The sequence below is a fragment of the Schistocerca americana genome, chromosome 4 (genome assembly GCF_021461395.2).
Source record: "Schistocerca americana isolate TAMUIC-IGC-003095 chromosome 4, iqSchAmer2.1, whole genome shotgun sequence".
NCBI lineage: Eukaryota > Metazoa > Arthropoda > Insecta > Orthoptera > Acrididae > Schistocerca > Schistocerca americana.
In genome coordinates this window covers 854,428,788-854,445,749 of record NC_060122.1, presented here as the reverse complement: position 1 = coordinate 854,445,749, position 16,962 = coordinate 854,428,788, and the positions used below count along the sequence as shown (strand labels likewise).

Here is a 16,962-nt window from a genome sequence, read left to right as displayed (position 1 = left end):
TTATGCGACGATGCCTTCATGGCTGACAATGTTTTACATTTTATTCGTGGTAGTCCTTTTTATGGTTCCATTTAGGGGGGTCCTGCACCTTTGCCTTTCTGTGTCTTTAGTCCTCGCGTCTCTCAATATTTGTTGCTGTTTTGGTGTGTCGTTGGATGGTTGACTTTCCCTTTTTTGTTGTGGTCAGTCCACCAGTCTCCGGCCATCTTCTTTTCATCTATTTCTTTCTGTCTGGTGTTCGTCTGTACTCTTCTTTTCTGTAGTGTTTGTTGCCTAATTTGTGTTGTTTAGCGCCTGGGGGGGGGGGGGGAGTCTCCTTCCCCTTGGGGTTTTATCTGCTCCGCGACATGATGTCTCGCCTGTTTTGTGGAATGGGGGACTGATGACCTTAGATGTTTAGTCACCCTTAAATGTCCCAACCACCACCACCACCACCACCACCACCACCACCACCGATGACCAAAATTAAAATACACCGGTTCTCGTTCGATCACCGAAGTTAGGCAACATCGGGCCCGGTTAGTACTTGGATGGGTGACCGCCTGGGAACACCGGGTGCTGTTGGCTCTCTCATTTTTTCCTTTTTACGTCGCTACACCTGCCACGCTTCTTTTCATACTGACGTTCAGGTGTGACAAAGGTGGTTCCACAGGCATTTTTTAAACTACTGTATTAAACGTAAGATACGAAATTACAGTAATGAACTCAGTTTGAGCAAGAATGCGCGAAGGAAGAGTGCTAGGAACTCCTTGAAAGTAACGAAACACAACGAGTCGACACGTGTGTACTTGAAATGACTCAGAGCCTACTGTTTTGTAGCAGTACTAAATTCCAAAAACTAACAAAATAAATCAATTAAAAAAAAATACACACACACACACAACTGTTCGGGACCCGTCACCGAAGATAAGCAACGACGTTAGTACTCAGATGGGTGACAGCCTGGGAGCTCTGGCTGACTTCATTTTGTGCCTTTTGTCGCTGCCCCTGCCAGCCCTCTTTTCATGCTACCTTTCCGATGTCACAAAGATGTTTCCACAATGATTTAAAACTGTTGTAATAAACATAAGATACGATATTAAGGAACTCAGTTTGAAGAAGAGAGTTTGAAGAAGGTTTCCAAAGTGTCTCTGTAAGTAACAAAACAGTACGAAAGGACAGAAACGTTCTGAAATACGTCAGGGCTTATTCTTTTGTAGCGGTGTACAAGTGCAAATTTGTAAACAAAAATCTATCTTTCGCCGCTAGAAGAGATGGATGCTTTGGCGAAGCGCCTGTGTCTTCTGTCCTAGTTTCCGCACCTTTCCCAGGCACAGTGCTGCTCTACTAGCTGCGAAACGGCCGCCCACGGGGTCTCGCAGACGTTTGTCGTGCTTGTGCTGTCATATGGACCGCGACCCGAGCGGCAGTCGAGCAAAGTCGGGACGGAAGGGGGGACAGGCGAAAATGCACCGCGCAAATTACGCAAGTATCTGGAAGCGCGGCGCGTGTCTGGCAGGTGAGAAAGCTTCCGTCGGTCCAGCAGGTCACTGCCACAGCCCGCGCAGCCCCCCCGCCGCCCGTCCGCGCGCAAGCCCTAAAGATGCGTCGCCCGCGAGTGTCGGAGGCCGCACGCACCAAACGGATGACAGGCGGTGCATCGAGCAGCTGTGTCGCGTGTCTCGCCTACTTGCTTTGCGTCAAATGTGCCACGGAAAGCGGCGATTGCGTGTGTTGGGAGAAGAGGCGAATGCTTCTTCTGTGGCGCGGCTATAGTATAAGGACGCCAACGGGCATACCATGTTGAATACACCGGTTCTCCCCCCCTGCGGGTACGGGGATTAGAATAGGCCCGCGGTATTCCTGCCTGTCGTAAGAGGCGACTAAAAGGAGTCCCTCCCCCTCACGGGGGTAGTTCGCGCCTGCGTCCGGAGACGGACGGTTCCACGACCTATCATCGTGGTCCTTTTGGTTTTTTCACTTCTCGTTTCTTCCTTCCTTTTGTTGGTTCCTTTCTTTGCTCTTCTCCACCTCACTGTCTTCCTTACTCTTTCCCTTGCCTTCTCCTTGCCTTCTCATTGCCTTTTTCTCCTTGCCTTCTCATTGCCTTCTTCTCCTTGCCTTCTCATTGCCTTCTTCTCCTTGCCTTCTCATTGCCTTCTTCTCCTTGCCTTCTCATTGCCTTCTTCTCCTTGCCTTCTCATTGCCTTCTTCCCCTTGCTTTCTCATTGCCTTCTTCCCCTTGCTTTCTCATTGCCTTCTTCCCCTTGCTTTCTCATTGCCTTCTTCTCCTTGCCTTCTCTGGTCTCCGCCTCGGCGTTTGAGACAGCCTGTCCTCTTTCTCCCTCTCTCTCTTCTTTTCCTCTTCTTCCTTCCTCCCTGTGCGTGCCTGAAGGCCGACCCACGCGTTCTCACGCGTAGCCGGTAACGGGGTAACGCGTAATTCCCCGCCCTGGGTAGACATGTAAGGCACGCGCGTACCCCCTGGTAAAGGCCAGGCCCGGGGAGGGGTGATTGCCTGAGCTGATACCTTCTGACCATGCCGATTGGTCCCTCCGTCTGTTTCTCGGGAGGTGTGACCTGAGGTGTAAACATTCACCTAAGGCGGGAGCGCCCTCTGAGAGGGTCCCCACAAGGAAGGAGCGCGCCATCGGAGACGCTGGCAATCATGGGGGATTCCTCCGCAATGGATTCTACTCCATCTCTTTCGACTTCGACCCAAAAACGGAAACGTGACCAGCCAACAGTGACAAAAGTACTACCGCCTGCCCCACAGTTCCTCGTAGTTTCTCGAACTGAGGACGGAAAGGATTTTTCCTCCGTCAACCCTTTCGTTATTCAGAAGGGCGTAGATGCCATAGCCGGATCTGTCAAATCCTGTACCAGGTTGCGTAACGGCACCTTATTACTAGAAACTGAGAGTGCCTTTCAGGCACAAAAACTGCTTCGGGCCACCCTCCTGTACACGTTCCCTGTCCGGGTGGAGGCCCACCGAACTTTGAATTCGTCTCGTGGTGTGGTCTATACTGGCTCCCTCGACGGATTGACTGACGAGGAGCTTCAATCATTCCTCGCTGAGCAGGGCGTGACGGCTGTCCATAGGGTCATGAAAAAGGTCAACAATGACCTTGTACCGACCCGGACAATTTTCTTGACCTTCGATAGTGTTAAGCTGCCATCGCGCATCAAGGCGGGCTACGAGGTTATTTCTGTTCGCCCCTATATCCCGACACCTACGCGCTGCTACCAGTGTCAGCGTTTCAATCACACTCGACAGTCTTGTTCCAATGCGGCTAAATGTGTCACCTGTGGCAGGGATGCCCATGAGGGTGACTGTCCACCTCCGTCTCCTAGTTGTGTGAACTGTCAGGGTGACCATGCCGCATCCTCCCGCGACTGTCCTGTCTATAAGGAAGAACGCTGTATCCAGGAAATTCGGGTCAAAGAGAAAGTGTCCACCTCGGCTGCTCGCAAGCTATTGGCTAGTAGGAAGCCCACGCTGCTCCCAGCGGGGAAATACAGTACTGTCCTCGCCTCTCCTCGGACTACCCGGGAGGTAGCAACCCAGACATGCGATCTGACCTTCAGCACCACGGTCGTCCGTTCGGCCAGTGCTAAGATCGCGCGGTCGACGTCTCCTCTTCCTCCCATCACCCCACAGACACGAGCACCTTCCTCAGCTTCTGCTAAGACGAAGACACCGAAGTCAGATGCACGGGCCTTCAAGAAGGAACCATCCCGTGCAGACTTCCTCCGTACCTCGACCTCCCAGCCTTCGACCGGTACTTCCACTACACGTCCTTCCAAAAAGGCGCATAGGAAGCACAGTTCTCCTTCCCCGCCACGGCGCATTTCTTCTCTTGCGCCACCCAGCGGCTGCCGCCCCAGGCCGTCATCCGTTTCGCCTGGCCGCACCGCTGGTAGCCGTACATCTGGCCGTTCACTGGCGGAGGAAGCTCCCCCTCCCGGCCATCCTCCCGAGATGGCCGATGACCCTATAGACCCAATGGACGATGACTGTCCGCCTACTGATAGCGGCGGCAGTGCTCGCTCGAAGCCAGGCCCTAAGCGGCCTTCGAGGTGACCACTTCTCTCATCTTTCTTTTCTTACGATGGCACTTATTCACTGGAATATTCGCAGCATTCGCTCCAACCGAGAGGACTTGAAGTTGCTGCTCCGCTTGCACCGTCCGCTTGTCGTAGCCCTCCAGGAAACGAAGCTACGCCCATGCGATCAAATTGCCTTAGCACACTACACCTCTGTGCGTTTTGACCTACCCCCTGTGGTAGGTATACCAGCTCATGGAGGGGTTATGTTGCTGGTCCGGGATGATATTTACTACGATCCCATCACGTTGCACACCGGCCTGCAGGCAGTTGCCATCCGCATTACTCTCCCCACTTTTACGTTTTCCTTTTGTACCGTTTACACTCCATCGTCATCTGCCGTTACCAGGGCAGACGTGATGCAACTTATTGCTCAGCTACCTGCACCATTTTTGTTAACTGGAGATTTCAATGCCCACCATCCCCTTTGGGGCTCTCCAGCATCCTGCCCGAGGGGCTCCTTGTTAGCAGACCTTTTCAACCAGCTCGATCTTGTCTGCCTCAATACTGGCGCCCCTACTTTTCTTTCGGACACATCTCACACCTATTCCCATTTAGACCTCTCTATATGTACTCCCCAACTTGCACGCCGGTTTGAGTGGTATGCACTTTCTGATACATACTCGAGCGACCACTTCCCGTGTGTTATCCATCTCCTGCAGCATACCCCCTCTCCGTGCTTCTCTAATTGGACCATCTCCAAGGCAGACTGGGGGCTCTTCTCTTCCAGGGCGACCTTTCAGGATCAAACCTTTCCCAGCTGCGATCGTCAGGTCGCACACCTCACGGAAGTCATTCTCGCTGCTGCTGAATATACCATCCCTCACCCTCCTTCTTCTCCACGTCGCGTACCGGTCCCCTGGTGGACCGCAGCATGTAGAGACGCTTTACGTGCTCGTCGACGTGCTTTACGCACTTTTAAACGCCACCCTACAGTGGCGAATTGTATCAATTATAAACGATTACGTGCTCAGTGTCGTCGTATTATCAAAGAAAGCAAGAAAGCCAGCTGGGCTGCTTTCACAAGCACCTTCAACAGTTTTACTCCTTCTTCTGTTGTCTGGGGTAGCCTGCGCCGGCTATCTGGCACTAAGGTCCACTCACCAGTTTCTGGCTTGAAGGTCGCGAATGACGTCCTTGTGGCCCCTGAGGCTGTCTCCAATGCCTTCGGCCGCTTTTTCGCAGAGGTTTCGAGCTCCGCTCATTACCACCCTGCCTTCCTCCCCCGCAAACAGGCAGAGGAGGCTAGGCCACCTAACTTCCGCTCCTCGAATTGTGAAAGTTATAATGCCCCATTCACCATGCGGGAACTCGAAAACGCACTTGGCCGCTCACGGTCCTCTGCTCCAGGGCCAGATTCTATTCATATTCAGATGCTGAAGAACCTTTCTCCTGCGGGTAAAGGTTTTCTTCTTCGTACATACAATCGCATCTGGATTGAGGGACATGTTCCCGCATGCTAGCGCGAGTCTATTGTTGTCCCGATTCCTAAGCCGGGGAAGGACAAGCACTTGCCTTCCAGTTATCGACCTATATCGCTTACCAGCTGTGTCTGTAAAGTGATGGAGCGAATGGTTAACTCTCGATTGGTTTGGCTGCTCGAGTCTCGACGCCTACTTACCAATGTACAATGTGGATTTCGTAGGCGCCGCTCTGCTGTTGACCATCTGGTTACCTTGTCGACCTTCATTATGAATAACTTCTTGCGAAAGCGCCCGACCGCGGCTGTGTTCTTTGATTTGGAGAAGGCTTACGACACCTGTTGGAAGGCGGGCATCCTCCGCACCATGCATACATGGGGCCTTCGCGGTCGCCTCCCTCTTTTTATTCGTTCCTTTTTAATGGATCGACAGTTCAGGGTACGTGTGGGTTCTGTCCTGTCCGACACCTTTCGCCAGGAGAATGGGGTGCCACAGGGCTCAGTTTTGAGCGTCGCTCTCTTCGCCATCGCGATCAATCCAATAATGGATTGCCTCCCAGCTGATGTATCAGGCTCCCTTTTCGTGGACGATTTTACCATCTATTGCAGCGCGCAGTGTACACGTGTCCTGGAGCGCTGTCTTCAGCGTTCTCTTGACCGTCTTTACTCCTGGAGTGTCGCCAATGGCTTCCGTTTTTCTGCCGAGAAGACGGTCTGTATTAACTTCTGGCGATACAAAGAGTTTCTCCCACCGTCCTTAAGACTCGGTCCCGTTGCTCTCCCAATCGTGGAGACAACCAAATTTTTAGGCCTTACATTTGACAGGAAACTTAGCTGGTCTCCACATGTGTCATATTTGGCCGCCCGTTGTACCCGTTCTTTAAATGTCCTCCGTGTTCTCAGTGGTATGTCGTGGGGAGCGGATCGAACCGTCCTACTTCGTCTATATCGGTCGATCGTCCGCTCCAAGCTGGATTATGGGAGCTTCGTATACTCCTCTGCACGGCCATCCATCTTACGCCGCCTCAACTCCATACAACATCGGGGTTTACGACTTGCGATCGGAGCATTTTATACCAGTCCCGTAGAGAGTCTTCATGCTGACGCTGGCGAATTGCCACTCACCTACCGGCGCGATATACTGCTTTGTCGGTATGCCTGTCGGCTACTGTCAATGCCCGACCATCCGTCTTATCGTTCCTTTTTTGACGACTCTCTTGACCGTCAATACGGGTTGTATGTCTCTGCCCTGCTACCCCCTGGCGTTCGCTTTCGTCGCCTCCTTCAACACCTTACTTTTTCCCTCCCTGCAACCTTTCGAGTGGGCGAGAGCCGCACGCCACCTTGGCTCCAGGCTCAGGTCCGCGTTCACCTTGACCTCAGCTCGCTCCCAAAAGAGGTCACCCCCGGTTCGGTCTACCACTCCCGTTTTTTGGAACTTCGTTCGAAGTTCATCGACATGACTTTCATTTATACAGATGGCTCTAAGACCAATGACGGGGTCGGGTGTTCCTTTATTGTCGAGGCAAAAAGTTTCAAATACCGGCTCCATGGCCATTGTTCGGTCTTCACAGCTGAGCTCTTTGCCCTCTACCAGGCTGTTCTTTACATCTGCCGCCACCGACATTCTGCTTATGTCATCTGCTCAGATTCCCTGAGCGCCATCCAGAGCCTCAGTGATCCGTACCCGGTTCACCCTTTCGTACACCGGATCCAACGCTCTCTTCAGCAGCTGGTGGACGTCGGTTCTCCAGTTAGCTTTATGTGGGTTCCGGGCCATGTCGGTATCCCTGGGAACGAAGCAGCAGATGCCGCGGCCAAGGCTGCGGTCCTCCAGCCTCGAACAGCTTCTTGTTGCGTCCCTTCGTCCGATTTTAGCAGGGTGATTTGTCGGCGCATCTTATCTCTGTGGCATGCCGATTGGGCTGCACTTACCGACAACAAGCTTCGGGCCTTAAAACCTCTTCCCGTGGCTTGGACGTCCTCCTCACGCCCTTCTCGGCGGGAGGAGGTCGTTTTAGCCCGGTTAAGAATTGGACACTGCCGGTTCAGCCATCGCCATCTGCTGACGGCTGCGCCGGCGCCGTTCTGCCCATGTGGGCACTTGCTGACGGTTAGACACATTTTAATGTCCTGTCCAGATCTTAACACACTGCGCCTCGATCTTAACCTGCCAAATACTTTAGATGCCATTTTAGCAGATGACCCACGAGCAGCTGCTCGTGTTCTTCGTTTTATCAATTTGACACACCTCGCTAAGGACATTTGATGATGCTGTTTTTTAATCCTATGCCTGTCAGTCTGTCTTTTATCGTGTTTTCCCTTTTAGTTGTTGTGGTCAACTTGTGCCTCGCGGTGCATTCTTAGAGTAGTCAGGGCGCTAATGACCATTGAAGTTGTGCGCCCTAAAACCACAAAAAAAAAAAAAAACACCGGTTCTCGTCCGATCACCGAAGTTAAGCAACATCGGGCCCGGTTAGTACTTGGATGGGTGACCGTCTGGGAACACCTCGGTGCCGAGCGAGCAGTACTTCCGTGTGCGACTTGGTCGGCGGCGCCTCGTGTGTCGTCTGTCTTCTGCCTCGCGGCTACATTTCATCAAGTCCGTAAGTAATGGAAAGTTTCTATGATGCTAGTGAAGAGCGACAAAATAACGTGCAATGTGAATTCGATAGTTCCGTCGGTAAACCGTCAGCTTTCGAAATTCATCGTTGGATACTTGAGGAATTGTGCCGGCCGAAGTGGCCGTGCGGTTAAAGGCGCTGCAGTCTGGAACCGCAAGGCCGCTACGGTCGCAGGTTCGAATCCTGCCTCGGGCATGGATGTTTGTGATGTCCTTAGGTTAGTTAGGTTTAACTAGTTCTAAGTTCTAGGGGACTAATGACCTCAGCAGTTGAGTCCCATAGTGCTCAGAGCCATTTGAACCATTTTTTTGAGGAATTGTGTTTGTCGACCGATGACGTTCTTGGTGTTCAGTTTGACACTTTTATCAATTCCGTGTTTTTGAAGTTGAAAACTCCCGATTTGTGTGATACTGTTGTCAATGTTAATGATGGCGTCCGTAAATTTCGACATCTAGACGGTCGCATTAGTAACGTGACTGTTTCTCATGGCGGGTTTGGCCTTCGAAATGTTCGTGTGTTTAACTTGCCTTTTGAAATCCGGAATGACACAATATCTCGTCATTTGCGGCCGTACGGGACCGTGCTATCTGTTACTAAAGAGAAGTGGTCCTCCGCCTATGTTTTTCAAGTTGAAAATGGCGTGAGGAGTGTGAAGATGGTCGTACGTCAACATATTCCGTCCTTCTTGCTAGTTAACGGTCATCGTGCTTTCATAACATATAGTGGTCAACCTCAGACGTGTTCTTTTTGTGGTGCTGTCGGTCATTACCGACAAAACTGCCCTAAACGCAGGCCGCCTGTTCAGTTGCCACGTGAGGATATTTTAGGTGGGCCTAGTTTTGCCTCTGTTGCCGCGTCGAGTTTAGGTTCCGCCCCCCCCGCACGTGTGCCACTCGCGGCCGCCCCCCCTGTACCGGCCGCCGCTGACGCCATGGATACGTCTGTTCCCGATAGTGACTCTGTTTCTGTACCTCCTGTTGAGCCCTCTTTGGTCGCGGATGCGACCACTGTACCTATTACTAAAACATCGGTAGTGGACGATGTTTCACCGGAATCCGTGCCGCTGTCGGCCGTTGTTCCGCATCCTGTCCCGGTTGCGGAACCCGATAAATCGGCGGTTGTTCCAACTACCGTCCCCGACAGTGTCTCTGCTGCCAGTGATGTTGTTGTCGACAGTGAGGCTTTTACTGCGCCTAAACCCCGTAGAGACCGGAATGTTGCTCGGGCTTCTGGCACACCGCGTTTGCGTAGTGCCAGTAGTTCTGCTTCTTTCGATACGCGTGGTGTTTCGGCCAAAAATCGGAGTCCGTCTCCGGTGGCGCGTTCTCCTGCCCCCCCTCACGCTCATTCGGTTGGTCAACCGACCTCCCGACAGCCGGCTGCGCGCTCCGGGGCCGATCTCGGCCAGCGCCCGTCTCAGGGAGGGGGCGGCAGGCGCCAGGCGAAAAAGCAGACATCTTCCCGCACCCAGCCGGAGGGTGCTGTAGTAACTGCCACGCAACAACGTGATATCACGGTTCAACACCTAAAAACATTTTTGAGTCAGCCGTTTTCCGCTGCTGATTCCGACATGGCGGTAGATCCGCCTGTGTCTGTGACGCCCCCCCCCTTACCAACAAAACGAAAGGCCGAAGATTCGCACCATCGTCGTGCCCCCCCTTCCACCCACGATTTGGTGCCGGCCTTATCTTCTGATGTCGTAATGCCTGCTGTGGAGCATTCCGTCGCAGGGGATCCCGTCACAGTTTCCGGGACCCCACCGCCCCCGCCCCCCCCCCCCCCTCCTAGTCAATCACGGGCTTGGTCGGAGGACGTTGAGGCCGGTGATTCCCATTAGTGCGACTCTTTGTATGTCCTTCCCCCTCCGCGCACGTTGGTATGTTTTATTGTGTTTTAAGCGTTTTCATGTTTTTCTGTTCTTGTTTTTTTCCCTGTGTTTTACGTGTATATGTTTCCCGACTGTAGCCAGTGGAACATTTTAACGGTAAATCTTAATAAGCTGCGAAATCCGCAGAAAGCTATGCTTCTTAAAGATTTTTTGTATGATAATCACTGTCACGTCGCCTTTTTACAAGAGGTGACTTGTGAAGCGCTTTTGTATTTGAACGATTTTACTGATTTTATTGTGATTGACAATGTTGCGCCTGATTCTGATACGGGCACTGCAATTTTAGTACGTTCTGGCTTACCTGTTTCTAATGTTGACATTTTACCGACCGGTCGTGCTGTTGCCTGTACCATTTTTGGCATTGTGTTTGTGAATGTGTACGCTCCGTCGGGAAATGTTAAACCGGCCAGGGCTGAATTTTATGGTAGGGATTTGTGTCAGCTTTTATCCAGGAATGTCGATACTTTAATCGTCGGGGGTGATTTTAATTGTGTTTTAGACGACAGAGATCAGGAGCCGCGTCCGAACAAATGCCACGAACTGGGTGCTTTGGTCACTAGTTTTCATTTGCTCGACACGTGGCGTGTTTTACACCCCGATTCCACTTATTTCACATATTTTTACGGTGCGGGGCGTAGCCGCCTCGATCGCATTTATGTGTCTAGGCGGCTGTCTGTCCGTGTTTGTACTGCTGACGTGACTCCTGTCGTATTTTCCGACCACTCCAGTTATTCCTGTCGTCTTTTATTACCTCGATTGTGTGTTCCTCGTCGCACTAATTTGTGGAAGTTTAATTGTAGTTTATTGGATAACGACCACTTTGTGACTTGTTTTACCCGTATGTGGCAGAGGTTGGTGCGGACTCGCGGCGGTCATAGTAGCACCATTGAGTGGTGGGTTGCGATCGCTAAGCCGGCGATTCGCAACTTTTTAATCGATTACAGCCGTGAGGCGGCACGCTGGCGCCGGGCGACGGCTCGCTTCCGCCAGGATTGTTTACGCGATTTGGCGTTGCGAGTGGCGTCACAGCCCGATTTGTTGCCCACTCTGAAGCGATTTCAAGCTCAGCTTTTAATTGACATGCGTGCCGCTAGTGATGGGGTGACCGTCCGAAGTCAGCCTGCAGGCTTTGTTACTGGGGAACCTCTGTCCATTTATCATTTAAACCGGGAACGCAAACGCCGCGAACGTTTGCGCATTACTGTTTGGCAGCTGAGCAACGGCGGTCGGACTTCTGTCCAGTCGGAAATTGAACGCGATATTTTTGAACATTTTGCTTCGCTTTTCCGTGCTGTTGACGTTGATTCCGCCGCGTTGCGAGATTTCTTGCGGGTTGTTCCACATGTTTTAACTCGCCCGGACAGGGAGATTTTAAATGACGCCTTTACGTCTGATGAAGTTCTCGACGCCGTTCGGCGGAGTCCCAAATGGAAGTCCCCGGGTCCCGACGGGATTCCTGCGGAATTTTATTCGGAATTTTATTCGAAATTTTTTCCTCTTTTAAGTGAGATTTTAGTGGATTTAGCGAATGATATTCACAATGGTGTGACTGTACCAACTGCTTTTGTGGAGGGGGTTGTGACGCTCGTTCCCAAATCCCATGCTGTACCTCATATCGATGCTGTCCATCCGATTACTTTATTAAATGCTGATTACAAGATCGTTACGCGCTCCGTCGCTCAGCGACTTAAAAACATCTTGCCGACCGTCCTTAGTGATCAGCAAACATGTGCGGTACGGGATCGGAACATCTTTGACGCTATCCTTGCCTACAGGGATTGTATTGGATATGTGAAAAGTGCTCGGCTCCGGACGGCGGCGATTTTATTAGTTGATTTTAAAAATGCCTTTGACCGGATTAGTCATTTTTATTTGCGTCGGGTTATGGTACGCATGGGGTTTGGTTATACGTTTACCCGATTCATGACGCATCTGTTGCAACCTGCTACTTCCCGTATATGTGTCAATGGACGTCTCACTCCTGCTTTTCGTGTGGGTCGCTCCGTGCGGCAGGGGTGTCCGCTTTCCATGGCGCTTTTTGACATTGCGATGGATCCCCTCCTCCGTTATATCAGTCAGGAATGTCGCGGCATTCAGATGGGGACTACTAGATTGGTTTGTCGCGCATACGCTGATGACCTTGGCGTATTTATTGAACATATCGACGACGTTGACAGGTTGCATGTTGTTCTGCACAACTTTGGAAAAGCTACGGGGGCGGTTATCAATCCCCGAAAAACTGTTCTCTTGCCGCTCACCGCCCGCGCACGTACCCTGGATAGGGACTGGTTTTGTGTTCAGCAGCAGCCTACCGTTCTTGGGATACTTCTATCTTCGAACCCACAGCAGATGGCAGCTTTGAATTGGCGGTCTACGCTGTATCGGATTCGTGCTGTTGCCAGGATCTATGCGGTCCGGAATTTGGCCCTTCGGGAAAAGGTGCATTTGATAAATGTCAATATCTTGGCGAGAGCATGGTACCTTGCGCAGGTTCTCCCGGTTCCCACGCGGTTGGGGCGCGCCATCAAACAGGCGGTTTACTGGTTTTTTTTTTGGAGAGGGGAGATTTTTAAGGTCTCGCATGCTGTCTGCGCCTTGGGCCTGTCCGATGGCGGTATGGGTCTCGTTGATTTTCCCGCCAAATGTGCGGCCCTTTTTTGGAAGCGAATTACTGCAGTTATTCAGAAAGCTCCTTGCGGTCCCACTGCGGTTGTTTTTAATCGTTACCGTCCTCCTTCTGAAGTGGCCCCTGTTTCTGTGTCGCACATCCCGTTCTACCTTTCTTACGTGCGCCGCTACTTTCTTGATAATAGCTACCTGGCGCTTTGTGACACCTCCGCCCACACGGTTAGCGCTGTCTGCACTGCTTTACGCGGACCTCCTGTTCGCTGCAAGTGGGAGTATCGATTGCCACGCTGCAACTGGGTGGCAGTGTGGAAAAACCGCGCCAATGACGTTCTCCCGGCTTCCGTCCACGCGGTGTGGTACAAGGTGGTGCATCGCACCATCCCCACCAACTCCAAGCTTCATTCTATAAATCTTATCCAGTCTGGAGTGTGTGACGTGTGTACTGCAGACGATACTCTGGAACACCGCTTTGCGTGTGACCGCTTTCCCCGTGTTTGGGAAGTCGCCAGGGGCATGATTCGTTTGATTCAGAGGGTGGACACTCGAACTGTTACTGTGGATGCTGTCTTAATTCCGCAGTGTGACGTCTACCCCACCACCAAGCGCAATGCCACGGTGTGGATCTTTGGCCACACAGTTTTTGCTCTCTTCTCCCTCAAGTTGTCTACCGATCTGGACTTTCTCACCTATTTATGGACCCAACATACCCAGATTCAGGCATCACCACACTATCGGCGAAATTTTGCTAATTTTTTGCAGGTCGCACTAGCGCATGCTTTTGCGCGGCTTTCCGTACCTGAGTAGCATGGACGTTTTTCTCTTATCTTTTCTCTTGCCTTTGAGCGACACAATATGAATATGTCTTACTGCGATCTTTCCAAGTTATTCTGGAACGAAAATTGACGTACCTTGACTACCGCACGAAAACAGAAGTCTTTTCAGTTTTTTTTCTCTGGCCGTTATTGCCAAACGTCTTGTTTGCCATGTGTGTCCGTATTATTAGTTTCATTATTAGTTTTTTTCCCGTTTTGGGGCGTGACGGGATTTTTTACTGAAGTTTCAGTTCTCAGTCTTGGTGGTGACTGTTTGAGTTTTTTCTACATTTCTCATTTCTTTATTGTGGAGCACTCCAAAGTCTCGTCACGTGTCTGTGCTCGACACTCTTTCACCTTTTGTCGGTGCGGAATTTCACACCGGTGTCCCGCATTATAGTTTTGTTTTACGGTCAATATGAGTGTTGACGGGTGTGGGGGCGGCACTGTGGCCAGGCCTCAGGCACATTGACCCCTGCCCTCATTGCCGCCGCCTGCCTGCCACGCTCCTTGCCCGACCGTTTGTATAACGATGACTTTTCTTTTCCGGTGGATGCTTCGCCCTGGTTGCGTTTTTAATTAATTATTTTTTGTGGACAGTCGTCACTGTCGGTTGTTGCGGCGTGAAGCCGTCTTTTCTTTCCTTATATTTTCTCTTTCTTGCGTATCAATGGGAAGCATTCTCACCCTCGTTTCTCACGCATTGGAGGACTATTTCCCTTTTGTTACATGACCAGGACGCCGTACTGTCTAAATTGCTCCATATGCGCCTCGCCGATGACGGCGGTCATTGAACAGTGTCCACCGGTTCACCTCGTGGGAGCCACCAGTACCTTTTATAGACATTGAAGCTCGCCAAAAGACGGCAGTTCATGGAGAGAGTAAAGGCCGGGCTATAAGGGGAGATGGGAGGCCCGTAAATAAAATAATAAAAAAAAAGGTGCTGTTGGCTCTATCTCATTTTTTCATTTTTACGTCGCTGCACCTGCCAGCCCTCTTTTCATACTAACTTTCAGGTGTTGACAAAGATGCTTCCGCAAGCATTTTAAACTACTGTATCAAACGTAAGATACGAAATTGCAGTAATGGACTCAGTTTGAGCAAGAATGTGCGAAAGAAGAGTGCTAGAACGCCTCGGAAATAACAACACACTACGAATCGACAGATGAGTTTTGAAATACGTCAGGGCCTACTGTTTCGTAGCAGTGCTAAATTCCGCAAAGTAAATAAACAAAAACAAACAAACAAAAAAAAAGAAGAAGAAGAAGAAATAATAAAATCTTCTGTTCTCGTCCGATCACCGAAGTGAAGCAGCAACGTTAGCACTCGGAAGGGTGAGCGCCTGGGAACTCTGGCTGTGTTCGTTTTTCGCTTTTTAGTCGCTACTCCTGCCAGCCCTCTTTCCATACCACCTTTCTGTTGTGACAAAGAGACTTCCTTAAGCATTTTAAACGGCCGTAAGAAACGAAACTGCAGTAACTAACTCAGTTTGAAGGAGAATGTGCTAACCAAGTTTGCCAGGAGGTCTTTGAAAACGACAAAACAGTACGAATCGGGCGGTATGCTCCGAAATACGATAGCGCCTATCGTTCTGCAGCGGCGTACAGCTCCAAATTCGATTTGTAATCATAAATTGATTCATTTGTCCTCCCGCAGACGTTTCTCGCGCTTGTGCTGTCATATGGACCGCGACCCGAGCGGCAGCGAGCGGCAGTCGAGCAAAGTCGGGACAAGTCGGGACGGAAGGGGAGGCGACACGGCAGGCGAGAATGCACCGCGCAAATTACGCAAATATCTGGAAGCGCGGCGCGTGTCAGGCAGGTGAGAAAGCTTCCGTCGGTCCAGCAGGACACCGCCACACCGCGCGCAGCCCCCCCCCCCCCCCGCCGCCCGGCCGCGCGCAAGCCCTGCGCCGGATAACAGGAACAAGGTGCGTCGCCAGCCAGTGTCGGAGGCCGCACGCACCAAACGAATGACAGGCGGTGCATCCAGCAGCTGTGTTGTGCGTCTCACCTTGGTTCGGCAGTCGCCTATGAGACGCCGAGGCGAGCGCGCACTCCGCGCCACCCTCGAGGTGGAAAGACATGCTTTGCGTCAAATGTGCCACGGAAAGCGGCTATTGCGTGTGTTGGGAGAAGAGGCGAACGCTTCTTCTGTGGCGCGGCTACAGTATAAGGACGCCAACGGCCATACCATGTTGAATACACCGGTTCTCGTCCGATCACCGAAGTTAAGCAACATCGGGCCCGGTTAGTACTTGGATGGGTGACCGCCTGGGAACACCGGGTGCTATATTCAATCCCTATTTAATCATGTTAAGCTTATCTAGAATATAGTTGTCCACTTATAGAAATATTCCTTAATTATGTTTCAAATGTGTTCCATATCGCCCTCTCACTCTCTCTCTCTCTCTCTCTCTCTGTCCCTCTATTTCTCTCTCTCTCTCCCTCTCTCGCTCTCTTCCCCTCAACCACCATCTCGTGGACACCTCGCTATATATATATAATATTCATTCATACATATTTGTCATTGTCCTTTGTCTCTTAAATGTAAGCCTTAGCCAATAAGACATCTCTAATAATAGTTACAAGCCACATAATGGCACCAGACCAAAACTCGACCTAAAGTAAAGAACTTAGAAGTGTTTGAATCAATAACCCATAAAATTTAACAAAAACGCAAACAAAACTGAAAAATGAAATATTCTTGCTCCACTGACTTACAAATCAGTGCAACAGTGTAAATCAACCTGCAAATGCACAAAATATAATGAAACAGACAATTGCAACAAAGTTACATATCAGTAAAGAAAAGAAAAAGACTCGATAACTAACTGAAATTGAAATTGAAAATACCTTGGAATCTCATGACTGTATTTGTTATTTTGTAAATAAAAGTTTATTACGTTAAAAAAAAAAAAAAAAAAAGGTGCTGTTGGCTCTATCTCATTTTTTCATTTTTACGTCGCTGCACCTGCCAGCCCTCTTTTCATACTAACTTTCAGGTGTTGGCAAAGATGCTTCCACAAGCATTTTAAACTACTGTATCAAACGTAAGATACGAAATTACAGTAATGAACTCAGTTTGAGCAAGAATGTGCGAAAGAAGAGTGCTAGAACGCCTCGGAAATAACAACACACTACGAATCGACAGATGAGTTTTGAAATACGTCAGGGCCTACTGTTTTGTAGCGGTGCTAAATTCCGCAAAGTAAATAAACAAAAACAAACAAACAAAAAAAGAAGAAGAAGAAGAAGAAGAAGAAGAAGAAGAAATAAAATCTTCTGTTCTCGTCCGATCACCGAAGTGAAGCAGCAACGTTAGTACTCGGAAGGGTGAGCGCCTGGGAACTCTGGCTGTGTTCATTTTTCGCTTTTTAGTCGCTACTCCTGCCAGCCCTCTTTCCGTACTACCTTTCTGTTGTGACAAAGAGACTTCCTTAAGCATTTTAAACGGTCGTAAGAAACGAAACTGCAGTAACTAACTCAGTTTGAAGGAGAATGT

General features: G+C 50.5%; 1 non-coding gene across 1 annotated transcript; it reads left to right on the top strand.

The window, feature by feature from the left end:
• The first annotated feature begins 15,637 nt into the window (after window positions 1–15,637).
• On the top strand, window positions 15,638–15,756 carry LOC124614094. The gene has a single exon (XR_006979693.1). It is a non-coding gene; the product is annotated as a 5S ribosomal RNA (ribosomal RNA).
• Window positions 15,757–16,962: the final 1,206 nt, after the last annotated feature.